The 14,685-nt window shown below is 48.9% G+C and overlaps 1 long non-coding RNA gene across 1 annotated transcript in view; it reads right to left on the bottom strand.

Annotated features, from left to right (window-relative positions):
• Positions 1–14,685, bottom strand: part of LOC115830841 — a 41,527-nt gene that overhangs the window by 10,555 nt on the left and 16,287 nt on the right. Inside the window, exon 4 of the long non-coding RNA XR_004026339.1 lies at positions 14,558–14,645. This is a non-coding gene — a long non-coding RNA (uncharacterized LOC115830841). The remainder of the gene's footprint in view (positions 1–14,557; positions 14,646–14,685) is intronic.

Below are 14,685 nucleotides of genomic sequence, written 5' to 3'. Positions count from 1 at the left end.
GCAAAGCTATTACTCAACTGTTTCCTTAGAAAAGGAAAACTGGGCCAGACATAGTGGTTCACGCCTGTAATCCCAGCACTTTGGGAGGCCGAGGCAGGCAGATCACGAGGTCAGGAGATCCAGACCAGCCTGGGCAACATAATGAAACCCAGTCTGTACTAGAAATACAAAATTAGGGCCAGGCATGGTGGCCAATGCCTGTAATCCCAGCACTTTGGAAGGCTGAGGGGGAGGGATCACGAGGTCAGAAGATCAAGACCATCCTAGCTAACACGGTGAAACTCTGTCTCTATTAAAAATACAAAAAAATTAGCCAGACATGGTGACAGGGACCTGTAGTCCCAGCTACTCGGGAGGCTGAGGCAGGAGAATGGCGTGAACCCAGGAGGCGGAGCTTGCAGTGAGCTGAGGTAGTGCCACTGCACTCCAGCCTGGGTGACAGAGCCAGACTCCGTCTCAAAAAAAAAAAAGAAAGAAAGAAATACAAAATTAGACACGCATGGTGGTGCGGGCCTGTAATCCCAGCTACCCAGTAGGCTGAGGCAGAAGAATGGCTGAAATCCGGGCGGCACAGGTTGCAGAGAGCTGAGATCGTGCCACTGCACTTCGGCCTGGGAAACAAGGCGAGACTCCGTCTCAAAAAAAAACAAAAACAAAAACAAAAAACAAAGAAAAACTGATAAAACACGTGGGCCCCTAAAATTTGAACATTAATTTTTTTTTTTTTTTGCACACAAAACAATAAACATTTTCTAAAAGTACATACAAACAAAAAGATGTATATGAAACATATTAGGAAGGTTGCACATGGGAAGACGGGGAATAGAAATGGGGGGTGGGAATTAAAGAAAATAAATGAGAGAGGGACTTTGTATGGATCAATGATAATAACTCAATCCTCTATTTGACGAAGAAGGAGAAGGAAGAGGAAGAAAAAGAAAGTGGGATAAAGGATCAGAAAGGGAGGAAAATAGAAAAAATTAGAGTATGACTCCAGGGTAGACCTGTTTTGTTGTTGCTGGGTTGGTTGGTTGGTTGGTTTGTCTGTTGTATTTTTCATATGTTTCGCCATGTTGGCCAGGCTGGTCTCCAACTCCTAGCCTCAAGTGATCAACCCACCTCGGCACCCCAGAGTGCCGGGACTACAGGTGTGAGCCACCACGTCCAGCCCCCACATTGCTTCTAGCCTCTGTGGTAGACCTCCCAGACGGGGCGGCCAGGCAGAGGCACTCCCCACATCCCAGACGGGGCGGCCAGGCAGAGGTGCTCCTCACTTCCCAGACGGGGCGGCCGGGCAGAGGCGCTTCTCACATCCCAGACGATGGGTGGCCGGGCAGAGGCGCTCCTCACTTCCCAGTCGGGGCGGCCGGGCAGAGGCACTCTCACTTCCAGACGGGGGGCCGGGCAGAGGCGCTCCTCACTTCCCAGACGGGGCGGCCGGGCAGAGGCGCTCCTCACTTCCTAGACGGGGTGGCGGCCGGGCAGAGGCGCTCCTCACTTCCCAGACGGGGTGGCCGGGCAGAGGCGCTCCTCACATCCCAGACGATGGGTGGCCCGGCAGAGGCGCTCCTCATTTCCCAGACGTGGCCGCTGGGCAGAGGCGCTCCTCACATCCCAGACGGGCGGCCAGCAGAGGCGCTCCTCATATCCCAGACGATGGGCGGCCGGCAGAGGCGCTCCTCACTTCTTCCCAGACGGGGTGGCCGGGCAGAGGCGCTCCTCACTTCCCAGACGGGCGCCGGCAGAGCGCCCTCACTTCCCAGACAGGCGGCCGGCAGAGGCGCTCCTCACATCCCAGACGGGGCGGCCAGGCAGAGGCGCTCCTCACATCCCAGACGATGGGCGCAGGCAGAGGCGCTCCTCACATCCCAGATGATGGGCGGCGAGCAGAGGCGCTCCTCACTTCCCAGACGATGGCGGCCAGGCAGAGGCGCTCCTCACTTCCCAGACGATGGGTGGCCGGCAGAGGCGCTCCTCACTCCCAGGCGGCCCGGCAGGGCCTCCTCACTCCCAGGCGGGCGGCCTGGCAGAGGCGCTCCTCACTTCCCAGGCGGGCGGCCTGGCAGAGGCGCTTCTCACATCCCAGACGATGGCGGCCGGGCAGAGGCGCTCCTCACTTCCCAGGCGGGGCGGCCTGGCAGAGGCGCTTCTCACATCCCAGACGATGGGCGGCCGGGCAGAGGCGCTTCTCACATCCCAGACGATGGGGGCGGGCAGAGGCGCTCCTCACATCCCAGACGATGGCGGCGGGCAGAGGCGCTCCTCACATCCCAGAGGATGGGCGGCGAGCAGAGGCGCTCCTCACTTCCCAGACGATGGGTGGCCGGGCAGAGGTGCTCCTCACATCCCAGAGGATGGGCGGCGAGCAGAGGCGCTCCTCACTTCCCAGACGATGGGTGGCCGGGCAGAGGTGCTCCTCACATCCCAGACGATGGGCGGCGAGCAGAGGCGCTTCTCACATCCCAGACGATGGGTGGCTGGGCAGAGGTGTTCCTCACATCCCAGACGATGGGCGGCGGGCGCGGGCAGAGGCGCTCCTCACATCCCAGATGATGGGCGGCGAGCAGAGGCGCTCCTCACTTCCCAGACGATGGGTGGCCAGGCAGAGGCGCTCCTCACTTCCCAGACGATGGGTGGCCGGGCAGAGGTGCTCCTCACATCCGGACGATGGGCGGCGGGCAGAGGTGCTCCTCACATCCCGGACGAGGGCGGCGGGCAGAGGCGCTCCTCACTTCCCAGACGGGGCGGCCGGGCAGAGGCGCTCCTCACTTCCCGGACGGGCTGCCGGCAGAGTCGCTCCTCACATCCCAGATGAGGAGCGGCGGGGCAGAGTCGCTTCTCACATCCCAGACGATGGGCGGCCAGGCAGAGACGTTCCTCACTTCCTAGACGTGGTGGCGGCTGGGCAGAGGCGCTCCTCACCTCCCAGACTGGGCGGCGGCCAGGCAGAGGCTGCAATGGGGCGGCGGCCAGGCAGAGGCTGCAATCCCAGCACCCTGGGAGGGCAAGGCAGGCGGCTGGGAGGCGGAGGCTGCAGCGAGCCAAGACCACGCCACCGCACTCCAGCCCAGGCAACACCAAGCACTGAGTGAGCGAGACTCCGTCTGCAGTCCCAGCACCTCGGGAAGCCGAGGCGGGCAGACCACTTGAGGTCAGGAGCTGGAGACCAGCCTGGCCGACATGGCGAAACCGCGCCTCCAGCCAAAGGAGAAAAACCAGGGTGGTGGCGCGCGCCGGCAATCCCAGGCAGCCCGGTGGCCAGGGCAAGAGAATCACGGGAGCCGGACGCAGGGAGTCTGCAGCAAGCCGAGTGTACTCCAGCCTGGGCCACACAGGGAAGAAAGAAAGAAGAAAGAAAAAGAAAGAAAAAGAAAAGAAAAGAAAAGAAAGAAAGAAAGGAAGGAAGGAAGGAAGGAAGGAAGGAAATTTGAACATTTAAATGCAAGACTGGGTTAAAATATCTTTAAAACACATAAAAAATGTACAAACAGCAGAGGTGTGAGAATACGCTAAAAAATATATAAGGGGAGTGAAAGAGCAAGATAGTGGTCCTCCTTCCCTGCTCTCTTTACAGTTTGATTTCATCCTTGGCTTTTCATAATTGAAAGAGGGTAGATATGCATCTAGGTCTAGGATTACAACTATAGGTGTTTGTTTGTTTCTTTGTTGAGATAGAGTCTCACTCTGTCACCCAGGCTGGAATGCAGTGGTGCAATCTCGGCTCACTGCAACCTCCGCCTCCCGGGCTTAAGCGATTCTCCTGCCACAGCCTCCCCAGTATTACAGCCACCTGCCACCATGCCTAGCTAATTTTTGTATTTTTTGTAGAGACGGGGTTTCACCATGTTGGCCAGGCTAGTCTCAAACTCCTAACCTCAAGTGATCTGCCTGCCTCGGCCTCCGAAAGCACTGGAATTACAAGCATGAGCCCCTGTGCCTGGCCTGGATTGCAACTATTTTAAGACCACATTCAAGCACGAGTGCTTTTTTTTTTTAATTTTTGAGACAGAGTCTCACTCTGTCACGCAGGTTGAGTGCAATGGCATGATCTCGGCTCAACGCAACCTCCACCTCCCGGTTCAAGCAATTCTCCTGTCTCAGCCTCCCAAGTAGTTGGAACTATAGGACCCGCCACAACGCCTGGCTAATTTTTTGTATTTTTAGTAGAGATGGGGTTTCACCATGTTGGCCATGCTGATCTCAAAACTCCTGACCTCAGGTGATCCGCCCACCTCAGCCTCCCAAAGTGCTGGGATTATAGGCGTGAGCCACCGCACCTGGCCACAAGTGCTATTTTATTAAGTACTTCTGTGGTCCCCCTTCCCCAGACAAAAAGAAAAAAGGAAAAAAGAAATGGGAAGCCATTATTCAGGGCCAGTAAAGGGTTTATCTAGCTTTGTGGTGTAAAAGAACCCATAATACTTAATAAATTTAATAATACTTAATATTTAATAAATTTAATAAATGCATTAATATTTAACAATATTTAATGGATTTAATAAATTTATTAATATTTAGCAATATTTAATAAAATTAATCCACTGTCTAGACCTGATGTCAAAACACCAAGGACAACTAGGCCCTCCTACCTCCTCGTAGCTTCAACTAGATAAATGCAAACATGTTGGCTCACGCCTGTAATCCCAGCACTTTGTTTTTTCTTTTTTTTTTTTTGAGTCGGAGTCTCATTCTGTCACCCAGGCTGGAGTGCAGTGGTGTAATCCCAGTTCACTGCAACCTCCGCCTCCAGGTTCAAGCAATTCTCCTGCCTCAATCTCCTGAGTAGCTGGGACTGCAGGCACATGCTGATACGCCCGGCTAATTTTTTGTATTTTTAGTAGAGACAGGGTTTCACCATGTTGCCCAGGCTGGTGTCGAACTCTGAGCTCAGGTGATCCACCTGCCTTGGACTCCCAAAGTGCTGGGATTATAGGCGTGAGCCACCATATTTGGCAATCCCAGCACTTTGGAAAGCCAAGGTAAGAAGATCACTTGAGTCCAGGAGTTCGAGACCAGCCTGGAAAACATGGGGGAGACACTGTCTCTACAAAAAAAAATAAAAAATTAGCTGGGCTTGGTGGCATATACTTGTGATCCCACACTTACTTGGGAGGCTGAGGTGGGAGGATCACTTGAGCCTAGAGGGTTGAGGCTGCAGTGAGCTACAATTCTGCCACTCGACTCCAGCCCAGAAAACAGGATGAGACCTTGTCTTTTAAAAAGATAGGCCAGGCATGGTGGCTGTCACCTGTAATCCCAGCACTTTGGGAGGCCGAGGCGGGCGGATCACGACTATCCTGGCTAACACAGTGAAACCCCGTCTCTACTAAAAATACAAAAAATTAGCCGGGCGTGGTGGCGGGTGCCTATAGTCCCAGCTACTCAGGAGGCTGAGGCAGGAGAATGGCATGAACCTGGGAGGTGGAGCTTGTGATGAGCTGAGATCACAACGCTGCACTCCAGTCTGGGTGACAGAGCGAGACTCCATCTCAAAAAAAATAAATAAAATAAAATAAAAAGATAAATGCAAATTTGAATCACCTACAGAGTTAAAAGGCCACAAATGTTCCAATGTTAGCAGGGAGTCTAGGAGGGAAGAAGCCTCCATGTCTGCCCCAGTCACCCCAACTAAGAGAAAGAGGTTGACAGCCAGAGGAACAGGTAAGGCAAGCCTTCATTTGAGACCATCAGCTTCTGCAGAAAAAATATTCCATGGTCACGAGATGACCTGACTGACTGATGCAAACTGTCCATACAGCTAGTTTATCTTTGCCTCCTCTCTAGAGCCAAAATGTATTGGAAATGAATGCCATATGAGACCTATCCCTGCCCTCCTCATCATAAACGCTTTTTAGGAGAGCCCATACTAGCTTATGACTCTGGAATTCTGGTTACCATGAGTCTGGATATCATGCCGCTAAGCTCTGTCTTTCCAACTACTTTTTAGACATCTCTACCTGGATGTCCTGAGCATCGTGTGTCCAAAGACGAATTCCTTCTCCCTGGCAACGTATGTTCTCTGTATCTCCACTTTCCCTGTCTCAATTAATGGTACTGCCATGCACCAAGATACCTGAACCAGAAACTTGAAGGGCATCCTACAGTCCTCCTTCTGCCCTACTCCTATTTCTATTCATCGTGTCAACAATAAGCTGTCCTGATATTTTATCTCCTAAATATCTCTCAAAACCTCACTTCCCTTTCATATTCACTGCCACCCACTATTCAGCATCTCATCACTCATTCAACAATATTTAATGAGTATAAAGCATTTATTCTGTTTTTAAACAGAATAAAAACAGTGTGATCTTTGTTTTCTGGTGGCTCAACAATTACTTTTTTTTCTTTTTTCTTTTTTTTTTTTTCCTGAGATGGAGTGTTGCTCTGTTACCCTGACTGGAGTACAGCAGCGCCATCTCAGCTCATTGCAACTTCCGCCTCCCAGATTCAAGCAATTCTCCTGCCCCAGCCTCCCAAGTAGCTGGGATTACAGCTACGCAGCACCACACCCGGCTGATTTTTGTATTTTTAGTAAAGATGGGATTTCACCATGGTGGCCAGGCTGGTCTCGAACTGCTGACCTCATGATCCACCCACCTCACCCTCCCAAAGTGTTAGCATTACAGGCGTGAGCCATGTCTCTTATCATTCATTCCCTAAACCATACCTCCTCAAAATTTAAATTAGATCATTTAATTCAGGGGTCAGTACACTTTTTCTATACAAACCAGATAGTAAATATTTTAGGCTTCTGGGCCATATGTGCTCTGTTGAAACTACTCAAATCTGCTCTTGTAACATTAAAAACAGCCATGGACAATATGTACATCCACGGGTGACACTGTGTTCCAATATGGTTTATTCATAAAAATAGGTACCAGGCCAGATTTGACCCCATGGGCCGCAGTTTGCCAACACCTGATTTAATCGCAATGCTTCTCACTCCATTGGAATGAATCCGGATTCCTTTCCATGGCCTAGAAGGTGCTCCATCCTCATCTGAGTATTACTTGCTCCTCCAGGCTCCACTATGCTCCAGCCACCCTGACCGTCTTTATGGTGCTTAAACACTGTGCCAAGTCCGTTCACATCTCAGGTCCCTGCACTTGATGTTCTACCCATCACAACCACTGTTGCCCAGATCTTCTTTGAGCTGCCTCAGCTCAAATGTCACCTCCTCAGAGAGGTCTTCACTGCCCACCCCAATAGGTCAGTACCCATCCCAATGCCCAACCTTTCTAACTCCCGTAACTCTATTTATTTTCTTCAAATTACTTATCACCATCTGAAAAAATATCACTTGTGGTATGTATATAGTCTGCTTCTCCACCAGCACACCACCACTAGAACGGAAGCTCCCCGAGAATAGACTGTCTTACTCATTCTCCCCTAAGTTCCCAGCACCTAGATCTGTGCCTGGCACTTAGCAGGGGCTCAAAAAATTCTGTTATCTAAACTGTTATTGTCTCTAGTCTCACTCCCTCCAACTCACTGGTATCCTCACTACCACTAGTGATCTTTCAGAAATACAAATGGGGCCAAATACGGTGGCTCACGCCTGTAATCGCAGCACCTTGGGAGACTGAAGTGAAAGGATCACGTGACCCCAGGAGGGTCAGGCTGCCGTGAGCCATGATCACACCACTGCACCCCAGCCTGGGATACAGAGGGAGACCCTGTCTCAAAAAAAAAAAAATTTGTACTGTATGGTGGTGCACACCTGTAGACCTTACTACTTGAGTGGATGAGGCAAGAGGATCACTGAGCCCAGGAGTCTGAGGTTACAATGAGCTATGATCGTGCCACTGCATTCAAGCCTGGGCAACAGAACAAGACTCTGTCTCAAAAAAATAGAAAAAGTGGGCTGGTAACAGTGACTCATGCCTGTAATCCCAACACTTTGGGAGGCCAAGGTGGATGGATCACCTGACATCAGGAGTTCAAGATCAGCCTGGCCAACATGGTGAATCCTCATCTCTACCAAAAATACAAAAATTAGCTAGGTGTGGTAGCGCATGCCTGTAATCCCAGATACTCGGGAGGCTGAGACAGGAGAATCACTTGAACTCGGGAGGCAGAGTTTGCAGTAAGCTGAGATCCTGTCACTGCACTCCAGCCTGGGAGCCTGGGTGACACAGCAAGGCTCCATCGCAAAAGAAAAAATAAAATACAAATGAATCATTGAATCATGTCACTATCCTGCTTAAAGTATTTCCATGGCTCCCCACTGGCTTTAAGATACAAATGCAAATTATGTGGCAAGATCACTACAGCTCTTATCACACCTTCCCACACTCTCCCAGTAGTAGACTGTGAGCTCTAAGTGGCAAGGACCAACTCCTGTTTATCTTTTTATCTCAAGTGGTCAGCATACTACCAGGAACACTGTTGGTGTTCCATAAATGGAGAATGAAATCAATCATTAGTACAACTAGCACGATGCACAAATCTAATGCAGTAACTCAGTAAGTACCCAACTTAAAAGCAATGAAGCAAGATTTTACACAACCCTTTCCTTTCTTTTTTTCTTCCCCCACCGAGGCACAGTCTTGCTCTGTCGCCCAGACTGGAGTACAGTGGCATGATCTCCACTCATGGAAACCTCCGCCTCCTGGATTCAAGCAATTCTCCTGCCTCAGCCTCCCGAGTAGCTGGGATTATAGGCAAGCACCACCACACCCGGCTAATTTTTGTATTTTTAGTACAGATGGGGTTTCACCATATTCGCAAGGCTGGTCTCGAACTCCCAACCTCGTGATCCGCCTGCCTCAGCCTCCCAAAGTGCTGGGATTACAGGTGTGAGCCACCACACCCGGCCTCTTTCTTTTCTTTGGAAGTTACTTGAGTGGGGGCTATGTTTATAACTCTGAATCTGACTTTGTATTTTGCCACCAAGATTTTACCTGGCAGGCAGTCACTCACTACTTTCCCTAAGAATGGAGGGGCCGGGCGTGGTGGCTCACGCCTGTAATCCCAGCACTTTGGGAGGCCGAGGCGGGTGGATCACAAGGTCAGGAGATCAAGACCATCCTGGCTAACACGGTGAAACCCCATCTCTACTAAAAATATAAAAAATTAGCCGGGCGTGGTGGTGGGCGCCTGTAGTCCCAGCTACTGGGGAGGCTGAGCCAGGAGAATGGCGTGAACCCGGGAGGCAGAGGTTGCAGTGAGCCGAGATCGTGCCATGCACTCCAGCCTGGGCAACAGAGCGAGACTCTGTCTCAAAAAAAAAAAAAAAAAAAAATGGAGGGAGGAGGCAGGAAGAGAAGTCATGCAAATCTATCATGCTGTTTCACATTGATCGACTTGTAAAAGGGTTAGGAAAGGAGACCTAATATGCAGCCTAAAATTCAACTTAGGGATTCTCCACCGATTCTAAGTGTCTACATTCTCCTCATCATCTATGAGCAAAGAGAACACAATGCTGGCTGTTTTGCTGTATAAAATAATCTAAGAGATTCAGGAAATTTCTTCAGAACGGTCTCACCAATAGAATGGGAATTGTTACTTCTGGAAGAATTTCCATTAGCTTTTTGAAATCTTTCAACATTCATTAAGGCCAAAGAGTTTTCACCTAATTTAATCTGATGGGTATGTGAACAGAGTCCTTCTAGGGAATACAGACTCCCAAATTGTTCAGCTGGGAAGTAAGGAGGGAATTTATTACTCAAAATCAAAGGGAAATGAAAAGAGGCCAACCTGGAATGTCATTATTCTTTCTTGGGATGGGGAAACGGGTTCCAGAGTCATTCTGTGACCTTTATTACATGACCTCCTTATTAGCATCTAAAAGCTACCAGTGTTGAATGCAGCCAGCTAGGTTCTCTTCTAATGTAATAAAATCTGCTTCAGCAAAGCTTATGTGGAGCCATCTCCAGACTCCAGAAATAATAGGCTATAAATTACTGGATCTCTCATTTGATATAATGAAGTATAAGCACAGTCCTGAATGACCCCTCTACATACTACTCTGAGTGGCTTGAAGTGAATTTGACACAAGAACTGGAGCAAGTGCAAAGCAGAGCTAGATCCGGGATTAATGCACTTGAGCCCACTCCTCACTACTCAACTATGAGTCCAGTTCCAGAACCCAAGAAGTGGGTGGGAAACAAGGCTCCTGGCTTTTTCCCTAGTGTCTGCATCTCTTTCACATTTCTTATCTCCTTGCAAAGAAAAACTAAACAGGTTCAACTAGAATAACTAAATGATTAAACCCTAAACAGAGAATCTCCAGAGATTCACAAAACTTCACTCAAGATTGTTACACAGACAACCCTGACGATGACTTGATGCACCAGTGATCTACAATATTTGGCATCATTCCAAATTCCCATCAAGGATCTGCCTATATCAACATGGGAGCCAAGGACCAACCATTCAAATGGGCCCTGCTGCCAAGCCTTTTTTATAATGCCATCTCTTCATATTGTTCCATTTAACAAAACTGCTGCCCATCATCTATCCTTAAGTCCCTTTGCCAATGGTACAGAGCCAGAGTGTGCTACTCCCTAGCAGGAAATCAACAGGATGACCTACTAAACACCATTCAGAAAATGCTGAGACCCATGAATTACAATAGGAAGACAGAGAATTAGTCAGCCAGGTACATGCTGTGCCAAAAATGCACTACAACCCCCATGCAATTCTGCCTAATCCTAGCTGGGATGATAGCAACCTGATGGACAGGCCTATAAGATCTCAAACTAAAACAGGAACTTCTGAACTGGGTTCTTTAGAACCCAGGAAGCAGCAGTAAATCATGAAAGAACAGATAAGATCTTGAGGAGGTGAGGGACGGTTTCAGATAAATGGAATGCTGGTAGAACACAAGGCCCAAAGGAGCAAAAGTTAACTAAGCCCAGGTAGAACCTTGTTTACTAAAGTATTAGGCAACTAATACTCTACAAGGTAACTTGTTTATTAGAGTATTAGAATAGGGGCAACTATTCTAACCGGAGAAATTGGCTCCATTGAGGGTGGGTTGGCAATCCAAGGTATGACATGCATAGGGCTGGCAAAATTCAGGGTGACTGGAGCAAAAGCTTCAGAACCAGAAAGACCACATCTGGGGGTAGAGCACAAAACTCTCAAGAGTGAAGAGTGAGGCAGAACTACATGGCACTTTTAGGAGATCTGCTGATGCCCAGCAAGAGCATACTGGCTGTAAGCAGGGATGCAGGCGAGGAGGTTCACAAAAGTGATTCAGTCCAAGAGCCCAAACTGTGTTCTCTACTAAAAGGAATCAAGGCCCCCTAGAGAAATGGCTGACTCCATGCATAGTGCAGTAAATAGATCCTGGAACATCTTTTTTGTCAGAAAGCAAGGAAGCCATCAAAGTCCAACAGGATCATATCAAGAAGACATGAGAGTCAACTTCAAGAGATAATTATTAACCTAGATGAGACAATGTAAGCATCCAAAACAATTAATAAATAATGACTACAATGGCCTGAAATACATAAATGCAAACAATAATCTATGAGTTCATGACGATATTCAGAAAAAGAAAAAACTACTGGTCACTAAAGTGTGTAAGTTACCAGGTCACTGACTCATTATTCTGAAAAGTGACTTAAAATGGGAGGTGGGGTGGAGAATTAGGTATTTATCCAGTTTTTCCTGTACAAACATAAATGTTTAGGGAGACTGAAACAGATGAAACAAGTCTGGCAAAATGGAGACTACTGCTTAATCTGGGGGTTGGGTACATGGAGGTTCATTTATTTCTTTTGGGTATATTTGAACCCCCTCCAAAAAAAGCACAAGACAGAATGTAAGCTAAGCAGCTTAGGGTTTAGGCAAGGTTTCTGCCTACAAGAGACACTAGGATATGAGGGGTAGTTTTAGCCCTGATGGGCTGAGCCAGCTGGAGGTATATAGGGAGGTACTAAATTGCAGAGGTATCATGTTACCCAGCACTTCATCTAGAATTCTAGATCCTAGGTCTGCTTGGTAGCAGGTTTCCTAGGTGGTGGATCTGAGGCTATCTATAGAACTTCCTTTGCAGTCATAATTTGGCTCAGAAACTACAAAAGGGCTTGCTCTTGAAAATGGAGCCTGTCTTTGTCCATTTCATGCTGCTATAAAAGAATGCCACAGACTGCATAACTTGGAAGGGAAGGGAGGGGAGGGGAGGGGAGAGGAGGGGAGGGAGGGAGGGGGGGGAGGGGAGGGGGGGAGGGGAGGGGAGGGGAGGGAGGGGAGGGGGGAGGGGAGGGAGGGGAAACCATGGGAAGGGACGAGAAGGGAGGGGAGGGAGGGAGGAGGTAAAGGGAGGGAGGGGAAGGGAGGGAGGGAGGGAGGAAGGGAGGGAGAGAAAGGGAAGGGAAAAAGGAAAAGGGAAGGGGACGGGAAGGGGAAGGGAAAAAGAAGGCAGGGGCAAAAGGAAGGGGAAGGGAAGGAGAACAGGAAGGGAAGGGAAAAAAGGGAAGGGAAGGGAAGGGAAAAAAGAGAAGAGAAGGGAAGGGGAAGGGAAGGTAAGGGAAGGGGAAGAAAAAGGGAAGGGAAAGAAAAGGGAAGGGGAAGGGAAAAGGAAGGGAAGGGGAAGGGGAAGAGAAGGGGAAGGGAAGAAAAGGGGAAAAGGAAGGGGAAGGGAAAGGGAAGGGGAAGAGGAAGAGAAGGGGAAGGGAAGAAAACGGGAAAAGGAAGGGGAAGGGGAAGGGAAAGGGAAGGGAAGGGGAAGGGAAGAAAAGGGGAAGGGGAAGGGGAAGGGGAAGGGAAGGGAAAAAATATATTTCTTACAGTTCTGGAGGCTAGGAAGTCCAAGTTTGAGGGGCCTGCATCTGGTGAGGGTCTTCTTGCTGCATCTTCCCACGGCAGAAGGCAGAAGGACAAGAGAGTGCGAGAAAGCAAGAGGGCAAGAGGGGCTGAACTCTCTTTTACAATAAGCCCACTCTTGTGATTACTAATCTATTACCACAATAACAACATTAATTCATTCATGAGGGCTCTCTTATTAGGCCCCACATCCCAACTGTTGCATTGAGGATTGAGTTTCCAGCACATAAACTTTGGGGGACACATTTAAACCATAGCAGAGCCTTTATGTAAATTCAACCAAGAGGAGATGGGAAAATCAACGACATGAGAAAGACAGCAAGGGCGAGCAGAGAAGTATGTGCAGGTTAAGGGAAAAAGTCACAATGAATCCTGTAGTGCAGACTACTTTATCAAAAGCACCTAAAAAAGATCTCATTAACTCCCCCAACTCACCTCCACCTACATCTAAAGAGCCACACACAGCACCACCAAAGGCAGCACAATGAGAACAGCGTTTTCAACAGATAAGCTGTGAGTATCCAGACAGACACCCGACCTCAACAGCTCCAGAACAGCCCCAAGACAGCTCCTCCCTAACCGCCACTCAAGTAACCAGCTGGGAAAGTATTCAGAAAACCCGCATCCTGACACGCCACTACCAAACAACTTAAACAGCAAAGAACAACCCATTTAAACAGCAATGCCAGCTGCCAGGAAAAGTAGGGACAATGAGTAGAGGAAAAGCAGACTCCTTGGGATCCACCAAGACCCAGTCTCTCAGCATCAGCACTTCCAAATGTAGAATCCACACACCCCTGGGGCCTGCGGAGCTCCAGGAGGGATGCCGTCCTCAAAGATAAATGAGCAGGCAAACTGGACAGAAAACCACTCAGGGTATTACTCTTTAAAATATCTTTATAGAGTCAAACAGGAATAAGACTACAGGATATGTGTATTCCCAACAGATTCTGAGAATGATGTCACTATCCCTTTCAAGATGTGTTTAACACTTTGCGGTCACTTGTATTCCTGCCACTGAGCGCCAGTGCTTTCTAATTTGAACTGATTCCAGCTCACGCTGACCCCAGCTCCCTGGAACTGGTTACCATTAGCCAAGACTGTCATCCATCCTTTCAAAGAGTCCTAAAAACAGCTCTTCACCTACTCATCCAAGACAAGTAAAAATGTGTGCCAAAGAAATGGGGAAAAAAGATTCAAAGAGAGAATACAATTAACATACTACCAAGAGAGCAAAAAGTGAAGGGAGAGGAAAAACTAGGAAAATCATGTGTGGGCTCACACCTATTTCCAAAGCTGGGCTAATATCCTTTTGCTTGTGTCTAAATGAGTAAATGAGGCACCGACTTTAAACTGCTACTAGAAAAAAAAAAGAGAGAGAGAAAGAGAGAAAGAAAGAAGCAGGCCGAGGCCGGGCCCAATGGCTCACGCCTGTAATCCCAGCACTTTGGGAGGCCGAGGCGGGTGGATCACCCAAGGTCAGGAGTTGGAGACCAGCCTGGCCAACATGGTGAAATGTCATGTCTACCAAAAATTTTTAAAAATACCCAGACGTGGTGGTGTATGCCTGTAATCTCAGCTACTTGGGAAGCTGAGGTAGGAGAACTGCTTGAACCCGGTAGGCGGAGGTTGCAGTGAGCCGAGGAAGTGCCACTGCACTCCAGCCTGGGCAACAAGAGTGAAACTCCATTTCAAAAAAAAAAAAAAGTAGGCCCAAATCTTAGAGTAAAACTTATTGTCTAACAAGAATTGGTGAGAATTCCATTCCCTGGTTACTTACCCCATAGGCTGAAGAGCTGCCTCTGCCTCTAAGGATCAGAGCATTCTGCGTTTGATGGCAGAACCTATGTCCGAATGCAGCACAATCCCTGATAAGTGAGAATAACATCAGGGTGAGTTATCCTGACC

The sequence above is a fragment of the Nomascus leucogenys genome, chromosome 17 (assembly GCF_006542625.1).
Source record: "Nomascus leucogenys isolate Asia chromosome 17, Asia_NLE_v1, whole genome shotgun sequence".
Classification (NCBI taxonomy): Eukaryota; Metazoa; Chordata; class Mammalia; order Primates; family Hylobatidae; genus Nomascus; species Nomascus leucogenys.
The sequence above is the reverse complement of the archived record's forward strand: the minus strand, read 5'-3'. Positions and strand labels throughout refer to the sequence as shown.